Source organism: Nyctibius grandis, chromosome Z, assembly GCF_013368605.1.
Source record: "Nyctibius grandis isolate bNycGra1 chromosome Z, bNycGra1.pri, whole genome shotgun sequence".
Taxonomy (NCBI): Eukaryota; Metazoa; Chordata; class Aves; order Nyctibiiformes; family Nyctibiidae; genus Nyctibius; species Nyctibius grandis.
In genome coordinates, this window is record NC_090695.1 from 15,255,868 (window position 1) to 15,279,867 (window position 24,000).

General features: G+C 39.3%; 1 protein-coding gene and 1 long non-coding RNA gene across 2 annotated transcripts in view; one reads left to right on the forward strand and one right to left on the reverse strand.

The window, feature by feature from the left end:
* Window positions 1–24,000, reverse strand: part of HCN1 (hyperpolarization activated cyclic nucleotide gated potassium channel 1) — a 219,626-nt gene that overhangs the window by 43,050 nt on the left and 152,576 nt on the right. The window lies entirely within an intron of this gene.
* LOC137676716 (uncharacterized) lies at window positions 520–22,949 on the forward strand. Its single transcript, XR_011050123.1, has 3 exons — window positions 520–968; window positions 4,658–4,723; window positions 21,506–22,949. It is a non-coding gene; the product is annotated as an uncharacterized lncRNA (long non-coding RNA).

Consider the following 24,000-nt stretch of genomic DNA (forward strand, 5'->3'; position numbering starts at 1 on the left):
GGACAATAAAAGGAAGAATCAGAAAACCCCCACAACTTTTACTGTCTAAAGGCACCTACAAAATGAGAATTCATTCATGTATCCCCTTAAGCTTTACATATTTTATGAACATAACGTTTTATTCTTATGTCAGAGGACCCTCACACAAATATTAGTTAATTTAGTATTACTCATGTGACAGCACAACTATAAATTACAGAAACTGCCTTTAGTGGTGATGCTAATATCCACACTAATATATAAGTTTTAGAAGCCAAACCCTCACACTTGTCATGTGTTCCCTAAATTCCCAGCTATACAGGAGTTGTGAAAGTACACCAACACCATCTTTAGCTCATTCCATGCAGCAGACAGTGAAACTGTACACAGTGTGCATCTATGTCTCTAGTGCTCCATTTGGAGAGAGTTCAAGGTGTGAAATTTCAGAAACTGGTTATGCTGTATTAATATACATATTAATGCTGTGTATGCTTATAAAGTGACTGAAGAAGGAAGTTAATATCTGTGGAGATAATGAAGTGGAAAGTATTCCTCAGGAAGAATGAAGAGAAGAGAGAAGTGAACTGGAAAAATAGGCATGGCATCAAGACACAGAAAGTGGGGGAAGAGAGATATGCCAGGACCCAGGAGACTCAGAGAACCTCACTTCATTTACCTTGTGCATTTGGTTTTCTTGTTTCTACTAGTCTTCTGTCCTGTCTTCTGCTTTGTTTGCTTTCCTTCTTCAGAAGTCTTTTTTGGATAGCATAATTTTCAGGAAAGAAAGTCCCAAACTAACATACTCAGAGTTGTACTGTACTAAACTGCATGATACGTCTGAGACCCACAAAATGGAGAAGTTGCCTAAACTGCAAATGGACAAGTACCGCTTGACCAAGACTTGTGCCCCCCAGACCCCCCACCCTTGTCTCAGCTGAAGAGGATAAGGCACTGAGACACAGAGGATAAAACACCTCCCAGGCTTATAGGTGAGTTAAAATTGACAGAAACTTGGTTTACTTATGTAAAGAGTCTTCATTTAATTTTTTCTTCATTTTTTTCGTGCTTAATTAGGCAATTTTAACTGTTTTCAGTGAAAAAGCCAATGAAGTCTTAATTAGGATCAGCATCTCTGTAGAGAAATTAAATGAATTTATAACATACATGCACTCCTTACGAACTGCAGCACATATCCTTTAACTTGTATAATTGAAGGCTGCTCCATCCTCTGGAATTGAAATTAGTTTTTGCTTTGCAAAGTGGCAAAAGATTAGATGAGGCCATGTGTACAACATGCATTCCACAAATAAGAGGAAAGTAATTTTGCACGGGACTATTCAACAATGTATGATGAATATGTAAGTCTGATTTAACCTCTGTACAGCTATTTTGCACCTCTGAAGCAAGAATTCTTCACCCTCATCCTTTAGAAGTGAGATTTAAATTTGCATGCTTATCACTGGTTTCTGTTCTGATATGGAGAAATTTATCCATATATTGAGGGTTTGAATCAGAGTTCTGGATCACCAGGCGAGAGATGCTCTAGCACAAACAAGTATTGTATCTAAAATTACCCTACTAATCACTCACAGATAATCTAGGCATGGATTTACTTAGAGGGAAGGGACAGGAGATTGCCCAGTGCTCTATATATCTCACTGAGGTGGTCACACAGTCTGAGCTGCTGCGCAGTGCTCCAGCTTTTCTGCAGCAAAGCAGAAAGGAGAAGATGCTGCACTGCGCGATGTCCCCTTCATGTCTGTGTCCAGCCCTCCATTGCTGCAGTCTCACATAAGGACATGTAACATGTGTCATGTGTCGTAGCACACATGGACAGGGAACGGACTTCACCATGCTCCCTAGCACTGGGGCTGCACCCCTCTACTCAATCTTATTTGCATACAACTATGCTTGAGCAACGCTAATGAAAAGTAATCTTTCCTAATAAAAACCACGCATTCATTGAGATGTATAATGCAAGAGAGCTGCAAAGGACTTTCATACCAGAATGACCTTGAAGAAGAGAACATACATGCTAAAAGCAATTTGCTTTGCCAGCAATTTGCACTGCTCCCTTTTGTTAGTGCTGTTATTTGAATAGGTGCTTTCTCCCACAGAAATGAGTTCTTTTCTCTACCAGAGTTTATGCTTACACATGAGAAGTTTAGAGAAACATTAAAAATAAAACTAGCAGGAATGTAGTGCTTATCATTGGTGTGTCTCAAAATGTTTCCAAATTAATAACACATAGAATGATAGAGACAGCTGCATATTAGCAACATTTTCTTTAAAAAATCTACAACAAGGAAGTTAAAGTCTCCCACAATAGAGAGAAATATTTAACCACCTAAAATACTATTAAGGTCTCTTTCCATGTCAAAATATCTGACTCTGCGAGTGCACAGTATACTATCACTATCATCCAGTAATAAATTTTTCCTAATCTTTTTCAGTGTGATTTTGACTCATATTCTGTATCACTCATGCTACTACTACTCCCTTCTTGACATTCTGTCATAGCATTCATGGGAAGTGCTGCCTCAAAACTTTTAAAATTCTTTTCTTCATCAACTGGTATCTTTCACTTACTCAGTCCAAGTAATGACTGCTTTTTTATTTCTCAGAAAAGCAAGTTCATTTTTTCCACCTGCTATATGTTATTGGCAATATTGAGAGTTTCCCAGTTTAGTTGTCACTGTGGTGTGTCACACACCAGTTGCAAAAAAGTGTGCGAAAATGAGGATACAAAGAGAGCAAAATTACTATGTTCTTGTTCATTTTGTGTAATAAACCACTAATTTATCCAAGTTAATTTTGAAGAATATTTTCTCTGTGGGTACCACAGAAAACAATAATGGTTAGAAATGAAGACATTTTTCACTTTAAAATAATTATATTGATTTCTGTTGTTGTGATTTTTTTACTCATGAAAAGAATGCTAATAACTTATAGAGAACTGAACTATTTTCTGGGAAAAAACTACATGTTGAAAAGGTCCAAAAATTCTCATTAGCACTGTGAATCCCTTGAATAAATATGAAATTCAGTAGCTTCTTCCTCTGATTTCTCTAAGTGTGATTTTACATATGAAGTTGATAAAATTGTTAGTGAAGTTAAGTTTTGTCAAATCTTTGTATTTCAATCATATTTAAAAGAGCCGTAACTGATCCTAAGTCATCGATCAGACTTGACACTTGAACCTGCATCTTCATATGTGAGTGATGAATGATTCATATAAATCATTTCTCTCTAATGACTCTTCTCATCACAGTGTATCCCATATCTTTTCCGTTCTAGACGGAAAATTTTGGTTTGCTTGGGGGTTGTTTTGTTGTTGGTTTTTTTTTTCTTGTTTGTTTTGGTTTATCCAGAAAAGAGATGCCTTAATTCCACATTCACAAAAGCATCTCTGGTGCTTTTCTTACATCTATGTGAAATAACCTTCAAGTCCAAAGTTTTGGCCCATTATCCTCAGAACTTAGTTCCCTTGAAACTAACTTTAATTTTCTTTTCTTTTTTTGGCTTTTCTTATGCCACTTGAGGAGCACCAGACTACAATCAAAATATAAATTACTGGATTAAAACTCTATTTTTTAGTTTCAAATTGCCTTTCCATCCTTGCTCCTGGCTGACAGAGGCACCTGATTTTCCAGGGAAGACTATTTAGTAAGGGACTCCACATGTGCAGAACTAAAGGGATGTCTGTCACGGTTTAGGCCAAACCAGGACAATGTCAAAAGCCTCTAAAGGCAATGGCAAACTAACTCTGATTACAGGGTTCTGAGGAGAGAAAGAAGAGGCATCCAGGCTATGCAGCAGAGCCTGTGCTGGATGAAGATACGGCAAGACAAAGGAAAGCCAAGATAAACTTTTTAAAATGAGAATATTGTTGTTTTGTCTAATGTTACTACACCCAAGCATGACCTTAAACATGGTCCAGTTAACCTCAATATGTTTTCTGGTAATCAATGCTTTCAAACTGCTTTAAAAAAAATTCTTAATGCATAATGATGTAACTGACTGCTATTAAATGAAAAGATTGTCATCTTTCTTTCTTTCCCTGGATGAGCCAGCTTGTACTCTGAAATATAGAGATCACAAGCCTTCTGATCCTACTTGATGCAATTTTAAATGCTTTTATTATCCATACAAATATCTATTTTTTGTATCCCGCTGTGCTTCTATACTATCTACACTTTTTTTGGTCTGTACAAATAATATATTATTTTTACACTTTAATTTTCCTCTCTCTCAAATTCATTACATGTTGTCTTATACTTTCATAAAAGTAAACAGTATTTTTGAATGGTGATGCTGTTTTTCATACCTGTTACAACTATGTATTCCTGGTCTTTTCAATATCTCACTGAATGGAAGAAATACTGTGTTGCTGACCACTTCACACCTATCTCTTTTTTAAGATGAATATTGAGTTGCTTGTCCTAAAATGAGTATGTACATTAATGTGATTTATATATGGCACTGACATAATTTCAGTAATTTCTATCCCAGTGTTTTATATTCGTCACTGAAATGAAAATGTCCATAAATGCTATACAAATACACAAATAAATTTCCTGAAATAGGCAAGAGCTAAGTGGATTTCAAGGTTAAGGAATATTTCACAGATTTTTACTGAAAAGCACCATCTAGTAATAACTGTTTCTTGTTGTTTCAGCCATAATCTTATTCATGGGCTCCTGGTATGTAGCAAAATTCTGCTGCTGTGTTCCTCCAGCAAAAGGTGAGTAGTATGACATTGATTATATGAGGTCCTTATCAGAGTTGGTTAGGAAATTACAGTTAACATTGAAAAAATAGGTATGGAAAAAGGCAAAGGAGAGGAGTGAGGCCTCTTTCATAATGATTTGCCACTGAAGCAGGGAAAATATTTTAAAATTAAGACAGCATCCCAATACAGGCAATATCCCAACGAAAGCAGTAAAACAGAAACCTGAATGCTGGTCTCTCACAAGATATTTTAGTACGTAGGTTGAGCCTACCAGGTCCTTTCCTCATACTATTTCATAACTAGCAAGTTGCCCTTTTTAGTTGAAAAAATTCTCAGAGTCCTAATAACCTTTACAGCTCAACAGCCTGATGCAATACACCATATAAACATACGAAATACATGAACAGCATCAGTTAAAAACCATAAAACTGATGACGTTTGCGTGTGGTACCTGGACTTGGTCACATGCAAACTACTTGAATACCTTTCAGGAACAAGTGCCAAAGTAAGATTTTTCCAAAATGTCAACACTCAACAACTTCAATAACTGACCAGTTTTTCAAAGGACCTAGGTCTATGTACCTTCACTTGAAAATCCAGCTTGAACGATATGCCTTTTGCACTTTGTATAACAATTTTGTCCTTGGCAATAGAGCGTCAGTTCTATGAAAGTTCCCCCTAAAAAACTATAATCATCTGTAAAAATGTTTATGTTCAAGTTCTCTTTTCTTTCACCACAAATATAATCCTGACCCTTAAAGTATATTAATAAAATATTTTAATTGTATTTTTAACATAATGTATAAGTTGTTAATATAAAATCAACCACATATAGACAGACTAGGAAAAAAAAGAGGAAATAGCACTTCACTTTATTGGAGGTTTATATCCAGTCAAAGCCACAGCCTCACAGGTACAAACTTTTCAATGAGATGTGTAAAAAAAAAAAATTCTATATACTGATTACAAATGTAAAAAGAAAGCAGAGATCATTTGTAAAATTCCCCTGCTGAATTAAGCAAGTTCTGTCTCACAATTTAGATACAATAAATTCATCAGTATTCTTAAAATGGTTTGAAAACACCTGCCTGCCATGTATAATAGAAGAATCTAAGCAGCATTATAATATGCAGGAGATTTAACTCACTGAGAAGGTGCAGACCAGTGAGAGGAGGCAATTTGATCAAGATGAAGCCTTTCTAAATAATGAACATCAAGTGAAGAACAATCACAATCCTGCATGGTTCCTAAATTACATTAGGAAAAATAGGTCCCCTGAGTTACTGAATTTATTCCGCTGCTATTGCAAAATTTCACATCAGTTAACTCCTTATAAACAAATCAAGCCATCTCAAAAACAGTTAAGACTTTCTCCATCAATCCTTTAAGAATATTGTTTCAAGAAGCTCACTGGTCTTACATATAGTTCTAAATCTTATTTTAAATTTCAGTCTAAATGTATGCAGATACAGTTTAAATCAACTAATGCTTAGTATAAAATTATCTAGCAGCTCTGAAAGCTCCTGTCTCTTGGTATTTCTCTGTGGAGTGTTTATGGATGGGAATCATGTCTCTTCTCAGCCTTGTCGAAGTAGTCTATTCTACCTTTTGTTCAGGAGACAGCATACTGGCCCTCTTCTTTTTCAGCAATTCTAGCTTGAGTTCATCTTTCTCCAACTGCAATTACTAGAACTGTACATAATATTTTAGAGGAAGTCTCACAATTCATAATTCATACTACTATTTCTTTCCCATCTAGCGGAAAACCAAGATGCAATTAAATGGTTGTTTGCAGTCATTCTATGAGCAGCTTCATCACTCACATTCCTCATTTTCTCCTTGCCACTTGCAATTGCTGTGCTTCTCATCTTCCAGTTTATAGCAGCAGGTTGTACTAGTACCTGAGTACTTGGATTTTGAACTTCTGAATTTCATCCTATTCCTCCTATTTCGCCTCTCAAAACATAACTCGTTCTTTCTGTAAAGCAACTTGATCCTTCTATAACATTAGCATCTGAAGCTTTATACCATCCTAAGCTTCATACCATCATTGAACTCATCAGCACATTCCTGAAGCTACTATGCAAGCCTAGTGACAATATATGCCTTTAGGTATTTTTCTACTAGGCTTGCTCCAGCCTGATATCTGGAAAACTTGCAATGGGCCCACAGCCAAACTGGGGGAAGGACTGCCAATCATACATGTGAAAGCAAAGAAAATTGCTGTCTTACACCAGCTCTGCTTGTGAGAGAAGGATGAGGTCTAGATACAAATCAGTTCTGTGTAGATGACACATTATGTTCTACATAGCAAGTGTCACATAGCAGAGAACCCAGAAGCTTCTTATAGATCCTATCACTTAAATGATTTTTATCCTTGTAACTTTTCATCTACTACTACTTTCAAAAAATCAAGCACATCAAAAGGCAGCAAACGCGACTATTGCCAAAATTGGACTTTGGACAGAAACTTTTAGAATTATAAAATTAAGACTGCTCTCTTTCTGTGCTAAACAGTCTTGAAAAATGTGAACTGACAACAAAGATTGGAAAGTTTTTAGTGCGATACCTTAGTTCAGCTTTCTAAAAGTCAAGTGTCTAATTTAAACCAGTTATCCTGACTCTCTCTCATAACCAAAGAGAGACAAGAAAGGGCAATTAATTTTATTCTAAAATTCATGTCTTGTATAGATGGAATAAACTCACCTTTGTCATCCTTATCTCTCTTTCCACTGACCCTAGGGGAGGTCTAAATGACTAGCACTGACCAATTAGCTAAACATCAACTCTAACCATGTATTTTAAAAAATTAATAATTTAGTTAAAGATTCGAAAATATGAACCTTTCTATTGTGATACACATACAATAGGAAAATACTAAAGGATTACTTTCAAGTTCAATCATTCACTCTTATAACTATGCTTCTAAAATTTTAGACTTAAAGGAAGAAATTTAATAAATTTGGTTATTGAAAGAAGAAAGCGAACGCTACAGGGAGGCACTGATGAATCTTTAGTTATCAAATGCTAGGTGAGGTTTTTATATTTGTGTTTCAATTTCCTTACGGAGAAAAGCAGATGGGTGCTCTGGATTGGAAGGGCACATAAATGAGGTTCTCTCTGAATCAAAGTAAGGGAAAGGTAGTTAGTATGCCAACACATCACCGAATAACATCTAACAAAATGCACTGAACTACAGAACTGTCTGACATATACAGGAATGAATTCTAATAAAGAATATAATTATAACATTTTTCCCATCTTAACTTTTTAATAGTGACTAGACCCACGACTAGCATTTCAAAAACCAGCTCATCTTAAGAGGTTTTCAAGTAAGTGTTGAAAAAAAGGGCACAGCCTAAATATTTTCATATTATTCAATTAGCTTTTTTTTGGTAGAGTATTTCTATAAACACACAGTTTACAATGTTATGAAACAATCTTCCAGTATTTTTTAATCCCTGTGAAAGTCACTGGGTTTACACCTCAGGAGTTCAAACGTAATTCCTGCACTTTCCACAAAATATAAGCAGGCATCATTGATGTTACAATCCTTTTCCTCTGTGCTATTGTGCTGTAAGGCCTTGAAATGAGCTGAAGGAAACGAGGAGCTTTGCCTCTCCTCTTGTGCTTCGCTTTGTTGGGCACAAGATTTTATATTCTACCTAGAGATTTTTTTTTCCCCAGTGAAGAAAAGGGTGAAAATCTTTCTGAAATAGTTTGGGGGAGGGGAGGAGAGGGAATTGTTTCAAAGCATCTAAACCCTTAATGTTGTTTGACATTAATTAATTAATTCAGTTTGACATTAATTTGCTTATTCATGGAGTTTCAGGCCCCTCAATTCTCTGCAGCTGGTACCAGACAGACAGCCTTCCAGGAAAAGAGGGGAGGTTCAATAGGGATCCCGAGATACAGAACAAGAGGGATGGCATTTGCAGTGGTTGTTTAAGCAAATACAGTTCACTGTTAAAGCTATCCAAAACAAAATGTAAAATGTTTCAAGCTAAAACAAAATTATGTATTTTCTTCCTTTTTTTTTTTCACACAGAATGTTAGGGATTGGAAGGGACCTCGAAAGATCATCTAGTCCAATCCCCCTGCCAGAGCAGGATTACCTAGACCATATCACACAGGAACACGTCCAGGCGGGTTTTGAATGTCTCCAGAGAAGGAGACTCCACAACCTCTCTGGGCAGCCTGTTCCAGTGTTCGGTCACCCTCACCGTAAAGAAGTTTTTCCTCAGATTTATGTGGAACCTCCTGTGTTCCAGCTTGCACCCATTGCCCCTTGTCCTGTCAACGGATGGCACTGAGAAGAGCCTGGCTCCATCCTCATGACACTTGCCCTTTACATATTTATAAACATTAATGAGGTCACCCCTCAGTCTCCTCTTCTCTAAGCTAAAGAGACCCAGCTCCCTCAGCCTCTCCTCATAAGGGAGATGTTCCACTCCCTTAATCATCTTCGTGGCTCTGCACTGGACTCTCTCTAGCAGTTCCCTGTCCTTCTTGAACTGAGGGGCCCAGAACTGGACACAATATTCCAGATGCGGCCTCACCAGGGCAGAGTAGAGGGGGAGGAGAACCTCTCTTGACCTGCTAACCACACCCCTTCTAATACACCCCAGGATGCTATTGGCCTTCTTGGCCACAAGGGCACACTGCTGGCTCATGGTCATCCTGCTGTCCACTAGGACCCCCAGGTCCCTTTCCCCTACGCTGCTCTCCAACAGGTCTGTCCCCAACTTGTACTGGTACATGGGGTTGTTCTTGCCCAGATGCAGGACTCGACACTTGCCCTTGTTATATTTCATTAAATTTCTCCCCGCCCAACTCTCCAGCCTGTCTAGGTCCCTCTGAATGGCTGTGCAGCCTTCTCGCGTGTCAGCCGCTCCTCCCAGTTTGGTGTCATCAGCGAACTTGCTGACAGTGCACTCTATTCCCTCATCCAAGTCATTAATGAATATATTGAATAGAACTGGTCCCAGTACCGACCCTTGAGGGACTCCGCTAGACACAGGCCTCCAACTGGACTCTGTCCCATTGACCACCACTCTCTGGCTTCTTTCCTTCAGCCAGTTCACAATCCACCTCACTACCCAATCATCCAGACCACACTTCCTCAGTTTAGTTGCGAGGATGCTGTGGGAGACAGTGTCAAACGCTTTATTGAAATCAAGATAGACCACATCCACAGCTTTACCATCATCTATCCACCGGGTTATGTACTCATAAAAGGCTATCAGGTTGGTTAAGCATGACTTCCCCTTGGTGAAGCCATGTTGACTGCCCCTAATGATCCCCCTATCCTTGATGTGCCTAGAGACAGCACCAAGGACAAGTTGTTCCATCACCTTTCCGGGCATGGAGGTGAGGCTGACCGGTCTATAGTTACCCGCGTCCTCCTTCTTGCCCTTTTTGAAGACTGGAGTGACATTCGCTTTCCTCCAGTCCTCAGGCACCTCTCCCGTTGCCCACGACTTAGCAAAGATGATGGAGAGTGGCCTAGCAATGACTTCCGCCAGCTCCCTCAGCACCCGTGGGTGCATCCCATCAGGGCCCATGGATTTATGGACGTCCAGGTTGCTTAATTGGTCCCTGACCCAGCCCTCATCTACCAAGACAGATTCCTCCTCTATCCTGACTTCTTCTGGGGCCTCAGGGGTGCGGGGCTCCTCAGGACAGCCTCCAGCAGTATAGACAGAGGCAAAGAAGGCATTCAGTAACTCTGCCTTCTTTTTATCCTCTGTCTCCAGGGCCCCCACCTCATTCATCAGTGGGCCTACATTGCCTCTAGTGTTGGTTTTACCTGCAATGTATTTGAAGAAGCCCTTTCTGTTGTCCTTGACCTCTCTTGCAAGGTTTAATTCCAAGGAGGCCTTAGCTTTCCTAGTTGCCTCCCTACATCCTCTGACAACAGACTTATATTCCTCCCAAGTGGCCAGCCCCTCCTTCCATGATCTGTACACTCTCTTCTTCCACTTGAGTTTGCCCAGCAGTTCCCTGTTTAACCATGCAGGTCTCCTGGTACCCTTCTTTGACTTCCTACCTGCTGGGATGCTCTGATCTTGAGCTCGGAAGAAGCAGTCCTTGAATGCTAACCAACTATCTTGAGCCCCCTTACCTTCTAGTACCCTGTCCCATGGGATTTCCCCTAGCAATTGCTTGAAAAGGCCAAAGTTGGCCCTCCTGAAGTTCAGGGTTGTGATTCTGCTAGCTATTCTGTTCCTGCCACATGAGATCCTGAACTCTACCATCTCATGGTCACTACAACCAAGGCTGCCCTCAACCTTCACCTCTTCAACCAGACCCTCCTTGTTAGTGAGGATAAGATCTAGCAGCGCTCCTCTCCTAGTTGGCTCATCCACCATTTGCATCAGAAAGTTATCATCAATGCACTGGAGGAACCTCCTGGACTGAGGATGGCTGGCTGAGTAAGCCTCCCAGCAAATATCATGGTAGTTGAAATCCCCCACGACAACCAGGCCCTGTAATTGCGAGACTGCTCTCAGCTGCCTGTAGAAGGTCTCATCACCCTCCTCATCCTGATCCGGTGGCCTGTAATAGACACCCACAACAGTATCACCCCTGACAGCCTGCCCCTTAATTCGCACCCACAAACTCTCAACTCGCTCCTGATCCGCCCCTGGACAGAACTCAATACATTCTAGCTGCTCACTCACATAAAGAGCAACTCCACCACCTCTCCTTAGTAGCCTGTCTTTCCTGAACAGGACATAGCCATCCATGACCACATTCCAGTCATGCGAGGTGTCCCACCAAGTCCCTGTAATTGCCACTAGATCATAGCCCCCCGACCAAACACGGATTTCTAACTCCTCTTGTTTATTCCCCACGCTGCGTCCATTGGTGTACAGGCATTTCAGGGAGCGAGCTGAGTACACCGATTTCACCCCAGGGGGATGGGAGGCCTCCTGGTCTACCTCAACACTAGAGCGTTGCCCCAGTGGTGCAAGCCCAGCTACTACCCCATCCCCCTTCGAATCTAGCTTAAAGCTCTCCGAATGAGCCCTGCTAATTCCTGTCCCAGAACCCTTTTGTCCCTGCGACATAAACCTTTCCCATGTATTACCCTCAGGCCTGGAGTCTTATAAAACCAGCCATTATCAAAGAACCCAAAGCCCTGCCTGTAGCACCAGTCTCGTAGCCAGGCATTTATAGAGAGAATCCTACTATTCCATCCCACGTCATCACCTGAAAATGGAAGGAGGGAGGAGAAAACAACTTGTGCCCCAGACTCTTTCACCAACCGTCCTAGGGCCTTGTAGTCTTTCTTCATCCCCCTCAGACTACGGGATGCAGCTTCTTCCCCACCTGTCTGGAAGATCAGCAGGGGGTAGTAGTCTGTGGCCTTCACCAGGTTGGGGAGTTTCCTGGTGATATCCCTGATTCGGGCTCCAGGCAGACTGCAGACCTCCCTGTGATGGGGGTCAGCTCTGCATATTGGGCCCTCAGATCCCTTTAGGAAGGAGTCTCCAACCACTAAAACTCTTCTCTTCTTCCTTGTGGAGGAGGTAGCTATACGCCTGTCAGGTTTTTCTGACTGTGGTGGGACCTCTGATATAGGTTGCCTCTCCACCACATCCCCATTGGACCAGCTGTATTCCACTAGGGCTTCATATCTATTGCTCAGAGGCACTATTTATATTATTTTTTTCTATTTTTTTTTTTAATAGAAAATGGATATAATTTTCTTGGAGTGTGGAAAGGTTAATGTTTTTGGTGGAAAATTTTGCTTTTTGGAAAGTGTGTTTAGTCTTAAAAATACCTGCCTCTCCCTCAAGCAGCACTAATCCATAGCTCTGGAGATAATGGGAGCTGTGTGGACACAGACAGAACTGAACAATGATCACATACTTGCAAAGAATTGCAGCTGGGGAGAGTCTTTGCCATATTAACTACATGAGAGGTTTTATTGCCTTTCTCAAAATTATTCAAATGCATAAGTGGACTCAGAAAGCAAATAATCATGGAATTACACTAACGATTAAATATGCAGGAAACTTTCAATTCCTAGTTAAAATTAAACATATCAAAATAACATTCTAGTTTACAATTCATGGAAATATCTGTAATGTCTACTATGCTTAAATTTGGTATTCCACTGAATGTTGACTTATCACTCAAATTACACTGATGAAGGAATTTAAAAATGCAAACTAAAGTTTCATCTCACCAAAAAGTCACAGGCAATTAATTTTTAAGCAATTATCTATATTTCAATTGTTGAGATTTCATTCTGCAGCAGAAGGAGAACTGCAATTGCAGTGAATGAGTACTTGAAGAATATAAAGGGGAACAGTTTTTCTCCTTATGAAAAAGGAGTATCATCACTTTTTAAAAACAATCTTCCAGCAAAATGTACTTTTTAAGATTAAAGGGATAAGATTTGCAAAATTCTGTGCAAAGACCCCATAATGAAAATATGTAGCTTCCGTTTAAAGATACTATTTTATATGAAAAGATTGTGTATTTTAAAGCAGCCACTTTGCTAAAACACTTTATAAGCTGTTTCAATTAAATCCCATATATTCTATTATGCAGCGGCATTAAAATGGTATGTACGAACTACACGTCGCATCCGCATCCCAAAAAAGAATGTGTAATTTCGTATCGCACATTTCCCCCTTTTTTACAATGTCTATCTCCCTCTTACAGGAAACAATACCTTAATTTGGTTTTTTTGTTCAATCATTTGAGAAATTAGATAATAGATTGTTTACAAACTTCTAAAATGATCTCTTAACCCACTGTTCAATAGTTCCAACTCACTGGCTGAGCTGTGCTGTTGTACGTCTAAATATCGCATGATATTGCTTCTGTTTGCTGAATGAATAATTTAATCTGTACAAACAAAAATAATGTGTGAAAAAAAACTCTGAGGCTTCATTCTCCCAGGAAGAATTTGAGTAACATGAGACAATCATAGACAGCAAGCTACACATTTTTCCTTTTGCAAGAACTTCCAGTCTAGCTTCACAAGGGGTTTCTATGTTAACATAATAATAAAAGACATTAAGTTACAGATTAATGGGAAAGGAATGAGAAGAATTGTATAGCTTATATTTATTAATGGCTATTTAACAGATTTTCGATTCCATTTTCTCTTGTCACATTTATTCTGAGAACCTGGTATTTTTGTCTTAACTCCTTAATGTGTCACCAGCTGCAGCCATTAGTCCTGACACACAGTGGTGCAGAGTAGGTAAAACCAGTATTCCTGCTCACAAAAGATGGGGAACCTCTATTTTTGTCCCAGCCATTGTCTGACCGTGGGAATCTCGGCAGGGCATGTTACAGGACTCTGTTACATGCATCTTTTCTGCCTCAGACTGCAAATGGTGCTATTTAATGAACCTGCCAGCTGGGTGACATAAGGTCTCCAAAGTTATTATCTCCTCTCTGCAGTTGTTGTCAGTCATACAATCCATTCACCAACTATTTGTGTGCCCCGATTCACAGTTACAGAACCAAAAAATAATATAGTGGGTCTGCTGCTCTGTATGGGCTGTGCTGATGCCTCTAGCCTGCAACTTCAGCTACTGGCAGCTAGAATGGAGTGGAGAACATGATCACTGATCAGCTCTCCTCTACAGGATGGGAATCCTACCTTGCTAAAGAGTATTCCTCATTACTGCAAGGCCTTCACATTTTGCAAACACAGTTGAGGACCTGAATGGTTTTTAGATTACTGAAGGACAGAAAGAAGAGAAAGGTCAAAAACACCTTCCCAAGCCATAAAGAATTCTGGATAAATATTCCTAAATTGTTTAAGCTCAACTTCTATGCAGTCTCACCCAACATTTAAAAGCATTATCTTCAGCAGCTGCTACTCTGTATTTGCTATTTGCAGTGCTTATTCATAGAACCATAGAATCATAGAACGGTTTGGGTTGGAAGGGACCTTAAAGATCATCTAGTTCCAACCCCCCCTGCCACATGCAGGGACACCTTTCCACTAGACCAGGTTGCTCAAAGCCCCATCCAGCCTGGCCTTGAACACTTCCAGGGAGGGGGCATCCACAACTTCTCTGGGCAACCTGTTCCAGTGTCTCACAGGAAAGAATTTCTTCCTAAGATCTAATCTAAATCTACCCTCTTTCAGTTTAAAACCATCACCCCTCATCCTGTCACTACTTGTCCTTGTAAAAAGTCCCTCTCCAGCTTTCTTGTAGGCCCCCTTCAGGTACTGGAAGGCTGCTATGAGGTGTCCCCAGAGCCTTCTCTTCTCCAGGCTGAACAGCCCCAACTCTCTCATCCTATCTCCATAGGAGAGGTGCTCCAGCCCTCTCATCATCTTCGTGGCCCTCCTCTGGACTCGTTCCAACAGCTCCATATCCTTCTTATGTTGGGGGCCCCAGAGCTTATTCTCCTCTGTATGACAGTTTTTTCATCCGTATAGGAGTGGATTCATTGATTCTGTTGTAATATTAAAAATAACCTCTGTAGGCTCCTGCTTCATACTCACTAGAGGGCTGGAGCCAGTTTCCACGCGCTTGGCCATAGAGTACTCTCATCCTCCACTGGAAATCCAACCAGGAATCAAGAAACATTGCTGTATCCCTTGCAAGGACTACAGTATGTCTGGTGTTTGTACAGTTCATCCTCTTAAAATCCTGTTCATCCTGGCTTTGACTGGGATTATTAGGAAAAAAAAGAAAGGTTTTGCAGGTTGAAATATCTCCATGTTTCAAGGGGGATGAAACTCAACTCTCTGTCTCTCTCTTGTATGTGTTCCCTCAGCCACACTGGAAAAAGGAACGACTTCCATTTTACAAACACCTCTCATTTATGCATAGTTCTCTGGCCTGTGAAGGCAGGTTATTTCATGAGCCAGCTGAACTTTTGATCTGACTGTCGAGGCATCAAAGGACAATCTCTAACCAAATATTTGGTCAAACTTGAAGCTAGCATTAATGTTAACATTTACTTGTAGGATGATTATCTGTGGGGATAACCGTATATACCAGAAATGAGTAAGCACAGATGATTCTCAAATGACCATAGATCTGGTTGTGTTCAGGAAAGACATCAAACAGCGAACCTGCCAATCAACCATCTGGTTCTCTTATTTTGGTAGCAGCAAAGTAATAAGCTCACCTGTCCATCCCACAGTTACTGAATGGCTGAATTCACTATGAATCCAGAGATATTTCTACAATCTGCTTCCTTCACTGCTACTCTGCTTAGCATGCAGATATTTTCACAGAAAAAACAAAACCAAACCAGTTTATAATCAATCATACATCAAAATAACAAGAAGTTTCCTGCTGAATGGTGTGAGAGGTTCATTTTTGTAGTTCTTTATCATGAGATGGAACTGAAGTAATTTGTTTGGCCTAAAAGCTATCTGTTTACTATCTGTTTTTCACTAATTACCCCTCAAAGAGTACTGTTGTTTGTAAGAATGCTTTAAGCTGTCATTTTACTTACACACAGTAATTAAACATTTCCTTTCAATTGCCACAAAATACACAATCTCTTATTATTGTTCTTTTCAATTAGTGTAATTGAGAAATTAATTAAGTTATAGGAAATTTTCTGAATAGGATTTGTTTTTTTTAGTCTGTTCTTTATCTTACACAAATTTGCTTTTTACTGTTTTAAAAAGGGGAGGGGAGGGAAAGAGCACGAAAACCAGGCTCAGTTCCTTTCTTCACAGAGGCAATGACAGAACTCTGATTTAATGAAACAACTATCAAAGCCTCGAGGCATGAAAAGAAAAGCATCTCTTCTCCATGCTACTATAGGTGAAACTGTATTGAGTCTAAGGCAAGATAATTTTCTTTTTTTAATGAGAAAAGTACTGTATAGATGACAGCTTATTTAAAAATATCAGATATGCTGTAATGGTCTCCTTAAAGTTGCCAGTTTCGAAGTGAAATTTAATACCTATCCAGTCATCTTGTACAATTTTCCTTATCTTTTGAATGCTCTGGATTTCTTTTTTTTCTTTTCAACTTGCCTGTGCCAGTAAAAGAAAAAAATATACATTTTAAAAAGTGCCTGTAGTGGAGGGAGAGGAGGCAGAAGGAGTTATCCCCTACATGTACTCTGGGGGAAGCAGGGGGTGAGGGAGATCAGCTCGCCTCTGCTCGGTCACTCCTTCAGCTCAGTTCTGGGCATGAACAGCAGTTTGTGCAGCTCAAGGACCTGTGATGGGAACATCTGTCCCTAGGCACAGAACGGACACTGCAGCTACCTGTGATGCTGACTCTGAACACAGTGTGACAAGTGTCAACCGCCTATTTTCACTTGAATGGAAGTTTTTTAGAGATGCATATTGGGTCTGCCTACCAGAAGCAGTGGTTTCCTGCGGCATGGGCTGGCATGGGCTTCACCTCACCCCATTGATCCTACAATACAGGAACATTGCATAATGCTAAATTCGGCACGTGCTACAATGCCTTTGGCCAAATGGGCATGCTTAGTTGTTAGCATCTCACCCATAGGAAATCCAGTTACTTCAAGAAGCAATTTGAAGTAGTAATTTAGAAAAGGAATATAGAAAAAGGTATAATTAGGTTGAACTTATGCAACTTTATATCTATTGTTTAATAGTTGTAATGAAAAGAAGAAGAAAAAGTTTTATTAGCACCATATTTGTTATATCTGCTTGGTGGTGTGCCAGCATCTATGCTAACAGCAGTACCAGAACAAGCAAGACAGAAACACTGCCATGATACAGCTGCTGATCCTGGAAATTCTGTCTCTGATAAGACCTAATTATGGCTTGCCACTTCTTTTTGTATTAATTAGTGGAAAATGCCAATTCATCAAAAAGAACTTGCTTTTTAAATGGATCCATTTCAAAGACACTTGCATGGAAGGTCTGTCCAAAGCTAAAAGGACAGACAAAGAGATTCTTCAGTAAACAAATAGTGTCCAGCTGCTCAGTTATAGGCTGCATTGCTTTTCTCGACCTCTGATCAGAGACTTGAAACTGGCCTTCCTTCATTTCACAGCAGTGTCCTAATGATGAGAAAATAGTTCTTCTAGGCTGAGCATCTCAGTGTCTTTTATGCTTTGCCTAATAAGCACATATGAAGGTAGAGAGAGACAGAAAGTTCTCTTAGTCTTCATAGGGATAGAAATAGCAATGTAGATGATCACATTTCATCTTGCTTTTCCAATAAAGTATAATCACTTACACAGAATCAAGGTGGTGGGACACACTGACAAAGACTCATCCCATGCAGATGCTACTCGTGGGAAAGAAGAGTCTGCATAGGACCATTGGCTGCAATTAATCCACCTCCTTGCAGGCATTGCAGATGTAAACACCTGAGTCAGTGTCAGACAGCTGCAGTGCTAAGATTTTTTTTTTAAGAACCGCAGGAGCTTAGAGAAAAACAGAAAACCTCTGGTCTGAGCAGGTAACATTAATACTATTATTACTTTCTGATCTATTGTTTAACATATACAGTCTGAAACCTTCTTGCATATTTTATTTGAGCACACAGCTTGTTACTGCATGATGCAAAAAGCCTTTCACTTATAAAGAAGACTTGGAGATTATAATTTATTTTTTTAGATAATTTAAAATTGTTTGTCAGACTGTTCAAGTCTCCAGCTTCACCTGAATCACTGAGGTTAACACATGATATCACACAATATTCACAATTCTGAGCCTTCGTCACCAACAACTGCAACAGTCTGACAAACTGCTCCTCTTCTTCATGTTCCCTGCCTTGTGTTTCATTAATTCTTACAAAATATCTGTAATCTTCTTAACTTCTTTTTCTCCTTACCTTGTCTTTATCTAGTCTTGAAGTATAAACACTTCAGAGACATCCTCAGGGAAATGAATTCATGGCACCTGGAGGCTTATCTGATACATAACAGCCATGGCAGTAAAGTATCACTCCAAGCAACCTTTTGTAGTCCCTTGAAAAGAGTCATTATAGACCTGACAGTTTCAGAGGAACACCTGTGAGCGACAGAATGTATCCTCTTGTATTCCAGAATTATGGAATTTAAATCACTAGATACAGAAAAAAACAGTTTACTAAGTTTTAATAAGACTTAAAGATAATTCTTTAATTTAGAATAAAAATTAGAAATAAGAGAGTTAAAGAGCCTATTAGGGACAAAAAAGCCAATGAAGCACATTCTGCAAAGAACATATTTTAAGGCAATTTATAGCTTTCTTCAAACAAATAGACTAACAATCTTTGTGATATTTCTGGTTGTGAAGAAATACTTCAATGCATCAACCATTCAATGGTTCAATCATTCAATCATCCAAATGCATCAAATCTTACATAAAGAGTAAGTCTTATTTTTTATTCTCCAAAAAGACAGACAAAAAGTTCTGAGTAATAGTGGATTACTTCCCATATCTCTATGGAGATTTAACTCTCAAACAAATGATGAAACTGTATTTCTGTGCTGATCATTTCTGCAGAAACACTCAGAGAAAGTGTTTTATTCAATATAGATGGGTTCATTCAAAGGTAAAGTCACAAAGCTGCAACTGCTAAAGAGAAATAATGCAACTTCTGTCAAATAACACCTTTATTTTCTTTTTTTTGGTTCTTCCATAAAAACAAGGAGAAATATAGAGAATATTTGGAGAACTGGGCAAAACATCTGTAAGAGACTATGAAAAAAAGTGAAAGTAGTGAAAGGCTAGAAAAGGGTTCTTAAAAATTCTACAAACAATTCTAAATTAAAAAGACATTAGGATTACTTACATTTTCTTTGACTTAACAGAAATCGGATTTATAAAATACATATCTATTTCTTCCCACATTAAGTATTTTTAGAAGCACTCTGCTCAGCACCTGAAATTTTAGCAAAATTTACTTTAGTTTTAGAGTAGAACGAATGAGCCTTTGTTTCCATGGGCAAGAGAAACAATTGCACTATAGTACCAGTGGCTGTGAGTATTATAGCCTCCAACAGCTATTGTTTTACATGTGCAGTTGATAATCTAAGTCCACTTTTATTCTGAACTAGTACTCTAAACACCATTACCGGCACTGACAATGGCATCCCATCAAAAGGCTGAAGCGCAGGACCCCTGGTGAAGCCAACCTGGCACCTGCGCAGCCCTGCCGAGGAGGGTCCTTCCAAGTGGTCAGTGCAAAGTGTTTGGTTTTGTTTAAAAGAATTTTTGTTTTGTTTTGTTTTGAGAGGGGCTTGTTTTGTAAGCATGCAAAAGATAAATAAAAGATCACCAGGCCCCTTTTCAAGAGACAGGTAGTCTAGACCACAACGTTTTGTGCGATGGCCATGAAATGGTAGGGGAACCTTCCCAAGAGAACAGTAGTTCCGGTACAGAGAAAGCAACACACAGCTATGTGAAAAACACAGATAACAAGCTGCTAAGGCAAGGAAAGGCTTTTCATTTGTATTTTGTTTCTCAACTGAATGTGAAAGCAGAGATGGAACAATTTTGAATGTCTTCACAACAAATCAATATATTTTAAAGCTGCATAGACAGTGAAATACCATTTTGAGTAGTCATAATCCAATATAGCACATGGGCTCTACGATGCTAGTTCCTGAGAAATACAGAAACAGAATATTGTTTTGGCTAAAACTTCAGTGTTATGTAAGAACCTCACTATAAATAGTAACTATCTGTGGTAACCTAATCATTTTAAGGGCTAAAGCAGCAGCCACGTCAAGCATAAGCTGGTGTTTCCTTCTGTTTTTCACATCTGATACTGACATTTTCTCAAATTGATGGCCAGCACAGAATCCCTCTCTGCCGCCCAGGCAAAGTATGTTAGAAGGTGCATATAATGCAAATTACAAAGTTAAACTCTGTTTTGAGCAGTTTTGTGCCTTTAGCTCTGGTGTGACATAGAAACCCAGGCCGCTCCACTGAGGAATCGCCTTCAGTCGCTGCAGACCGAGACAGCTCATTTTCTCAGCCTGGACAGCTCATTTTCTCAGCCTGCCACAGGATTGTTCCCAACTCCGTTCACAACTGTACTGCAAATTTAAATGTCACATGCAATGGGGCATACACCTAATATTAATGGATATGCCACAGTACAATACCTTCATTATTCACTTTTTTCTCCTTTTTCCTGCTTTGTCACATTATTCTACATAATTACACCGCAGCACGCTCCCTCGGGAAGCTCTCACTTCGTTAGCATAAGTGGCACAGCATCCTTCAGAAAATGAAAGCTTTCTTTTCCTGCCATGGCAAGACTAGTAGAAGGTTTAGATGAGGGTCCTATCTTCTCTAAACCCCTCAAAACAGACAGTTTCTGTGAAGGGTTTTGAGGAAAAATACGACAAATATTCTCTGCCACATGCAGAGACTGCCTTGGACACAGGCATAGGGACTAGGGGGGAAGATTAGTAGACTAAGAAGCTATGAAAGACAACAAAGCTGAGGTAAAAACAAGGAATAGTTAAGGTTTATGTCTGTCCCAAAAAATTTCTGGGTTTGGCACTGTTTGGCAAGGTTACACAGTTCTTTGTTATCTTCCCCAAATCATGAACTCTTACAGAGCAAGAACCAGCTTCTTAAATATTTCGCAAATAGAAATTTAAAACACAATCTTTCAGCAACAGAGAATTATATTTTCATTTACTGAGTTACATATACTAGTGGTTTTATTGTGCCATTGCTTTTTAGTCAGAGTTACTCACTGGTTTTTATAGTTTTGCTTTAAAATCAATGGCTGAATATAGTCCATTAAAGTTTTTAATCTCTTTTCCCCTTTTTATAGTAGTTCATTTACTTCCTTTCAGAACTTTTCTCTAGCAAAACTGTTTGAACAATAAATACTATTGTCTGCCTTACAGATGCACCTGATGGAACAGGGATTATCAGCTGCTATCCTATCTCTGCCCATGCAAGCCAAAACCTCTCAGCCGGCTGACCGGGTGATGTGAAATGGTGTCCATAATTACCATTGATTGTTCTCACTTCGGGTCTCTTCTGCTGTTTTATTTGCATTGTCCACTTAGAGAAGCTGCTGATGCTCAAAGTGGGGGAAATGGAGACGGAAATAAAAGGCTCATCTCTACCCCTTTGCCCAATAATCAAAGGGCACGTCAAATCATTTCCGAATTTCTTCCAGACAAGGTCATGTACTGTCCAATGAGAGGCCCTTCTCAGCAGATGAATTCAAGGGCCATCAACAAATGATGATGGGCATCATAAGCTCCTATGTCTATTGCAGTTCTTCCCTAAAACAAGCCGACAGCCTCTCCCCCCCGGTGCAGTACCAGTTCTTTCCTCTCTTCATCCCTCCCCATCTCCCACTTCACATATCTGTTGGCTCCCGCTACTTCTAGCTGCATTTTTCCTCGGGGGCATGCCATAGGAAGAAGTCACAGATGCCTTTCCACTACCTCTGTTAAACTGATCAGTCACCTGCTGGGCCTCTCTGCCTCAATTTTCCTTTGCATTAGCCTTTTGGTCTGCCTCTGGTATCGGTGGTACTCCTGGTTGAGGTGAGGGCATGTCCATCTTCTGATGCTGCTTGATGCTGCCCAAACGAGGGCTGCAAAACTCCTGATGCTATGCAGGAGTGAGGCAGCAACAAACACAGCTAGACTCTTCTGCCAGGCGATCACCCTCTCCTCTCACTTGTTTACGTTCTCTACAAAGTCAGGGGAAAAGAAAGGCCTATCCCTGCAAAAAAATGTTGAAAAAGGAAAAGAAGGCACCTTAATCAGGGGGATTAACTCCCTTAAACTCTGGTTACCAGCTCCTATCAAATGTCTAATAAGAAACACTCAAAGACTTGCCTTCACTTTTAGTTTAAAAATTGCTCAGTGTTTTGTTTAAAACTTTATAAAATTATTTTTACATTTACATCAAATTCTGCAGTGAAGAAATATGTTCAGCCAGTTCTGCCTGAATACATACAGGCATCCAGCACTGACCAAATATATACAGGCATCCAGCACTGCCCATAATAAAAGGCAGCTGATGAATAAATATTTTTTCTAGAAAGAGATTGTATAGATGCTTATGCGAAAACGACATTTTCCTAACCCTAGCTGTACAATACGAACCCATAGCATTATGCATTTTTATGAAAAGATCTGCTTTCATTGTGCTTTTAGTAAATATTTAGTGTTTAGAAAAATGTGTTCCAAAGGGTTTGGTTTGGGTTTTTTTTGGTTGCAGAAATCTCCTGGAAAAGGTAAATCTAGTGAAACTTATGAAAACATGGAGATAAAAACATTTTACTTGAATAATCATTACTGAGTCTCTCTTCTAACAGAGGTTGCTGGAATTAGCATTACAATATTTTTTCAACGTTAGTAAAATAACATACAATTATGTTTGTATGTTAATTTGTACAATTATGTTGGACTGTTAATTTATCATACAATAATATAGAAAGGAGTCTTTAAAATATTATTTTGCAGAGAAAAGGTTTCAGTCCTACTGCTATCCTCTGCACTCCAAAGCCTTTATAAATCTATATTCTATGTCTTAGTTATACAAATTACTATGTTTGCAAGGCAGACATGCTTCAATTACTTAAACCTCATGAATCAGGGTGAGGTCAGGAGAGAATTATGGTTTAAAAGTCAAGATAAAAATAATCAATCCTTTCTTCCCTTCCTCCCTAACAAGGCAAAGGAAAAAAAAGAATCTGCACAGTAAGGATTATTTTCTCACCCATAATTTTATATTATATAATATTGAGTGCTATCTCCTTCTACACATTCAGGACACAAGCACAATCATTCTAGTGTAACTGGGATAATTGCTACCTGTTATATCTATCTGGTGTGAATCACAAAGTTTTCTCTTGCTAAAAGGTAATTTGTGCTATATTCTAACAGAGACTTTGAAAATCAAAAGTTAGTTCTTTGTTGTTTGTTTCCCTTTTTTAAAAAAATACCTATTTAATGTGTAACCCTATGATAATTACTGTGAAAAGAAAGCAGCCTGTGTGTAAAATCTGGCTCTGGTATAACTTCATGGCTTCACAATTAATTTTATATAGTCATCATAAACATGGCTGAAATTGTGATTCGCGTGCTCTGCAATTGCATACAGAAAACTGTTATAAATCTAATCCATAATGCAAGACAGCAGAACACTTTATAGGTAAATTACCCACAACACAGCAATAAATCCAAGTAAGTCCCATCTGTCATTTTAGAAGCAGTGGGAGTCTATTACAGTTTGGCACAGGTATGATGCAGCCGGGTGGATAGCACTTGGCTTGCATAGTACCTGCTACTGTGAGGAACCAATTGCCTACAGATCCAAGGCACAAATAACCAGCCTGATTACCCCAGCAAGACTGACCGTAACGAGAAGCTGAAAT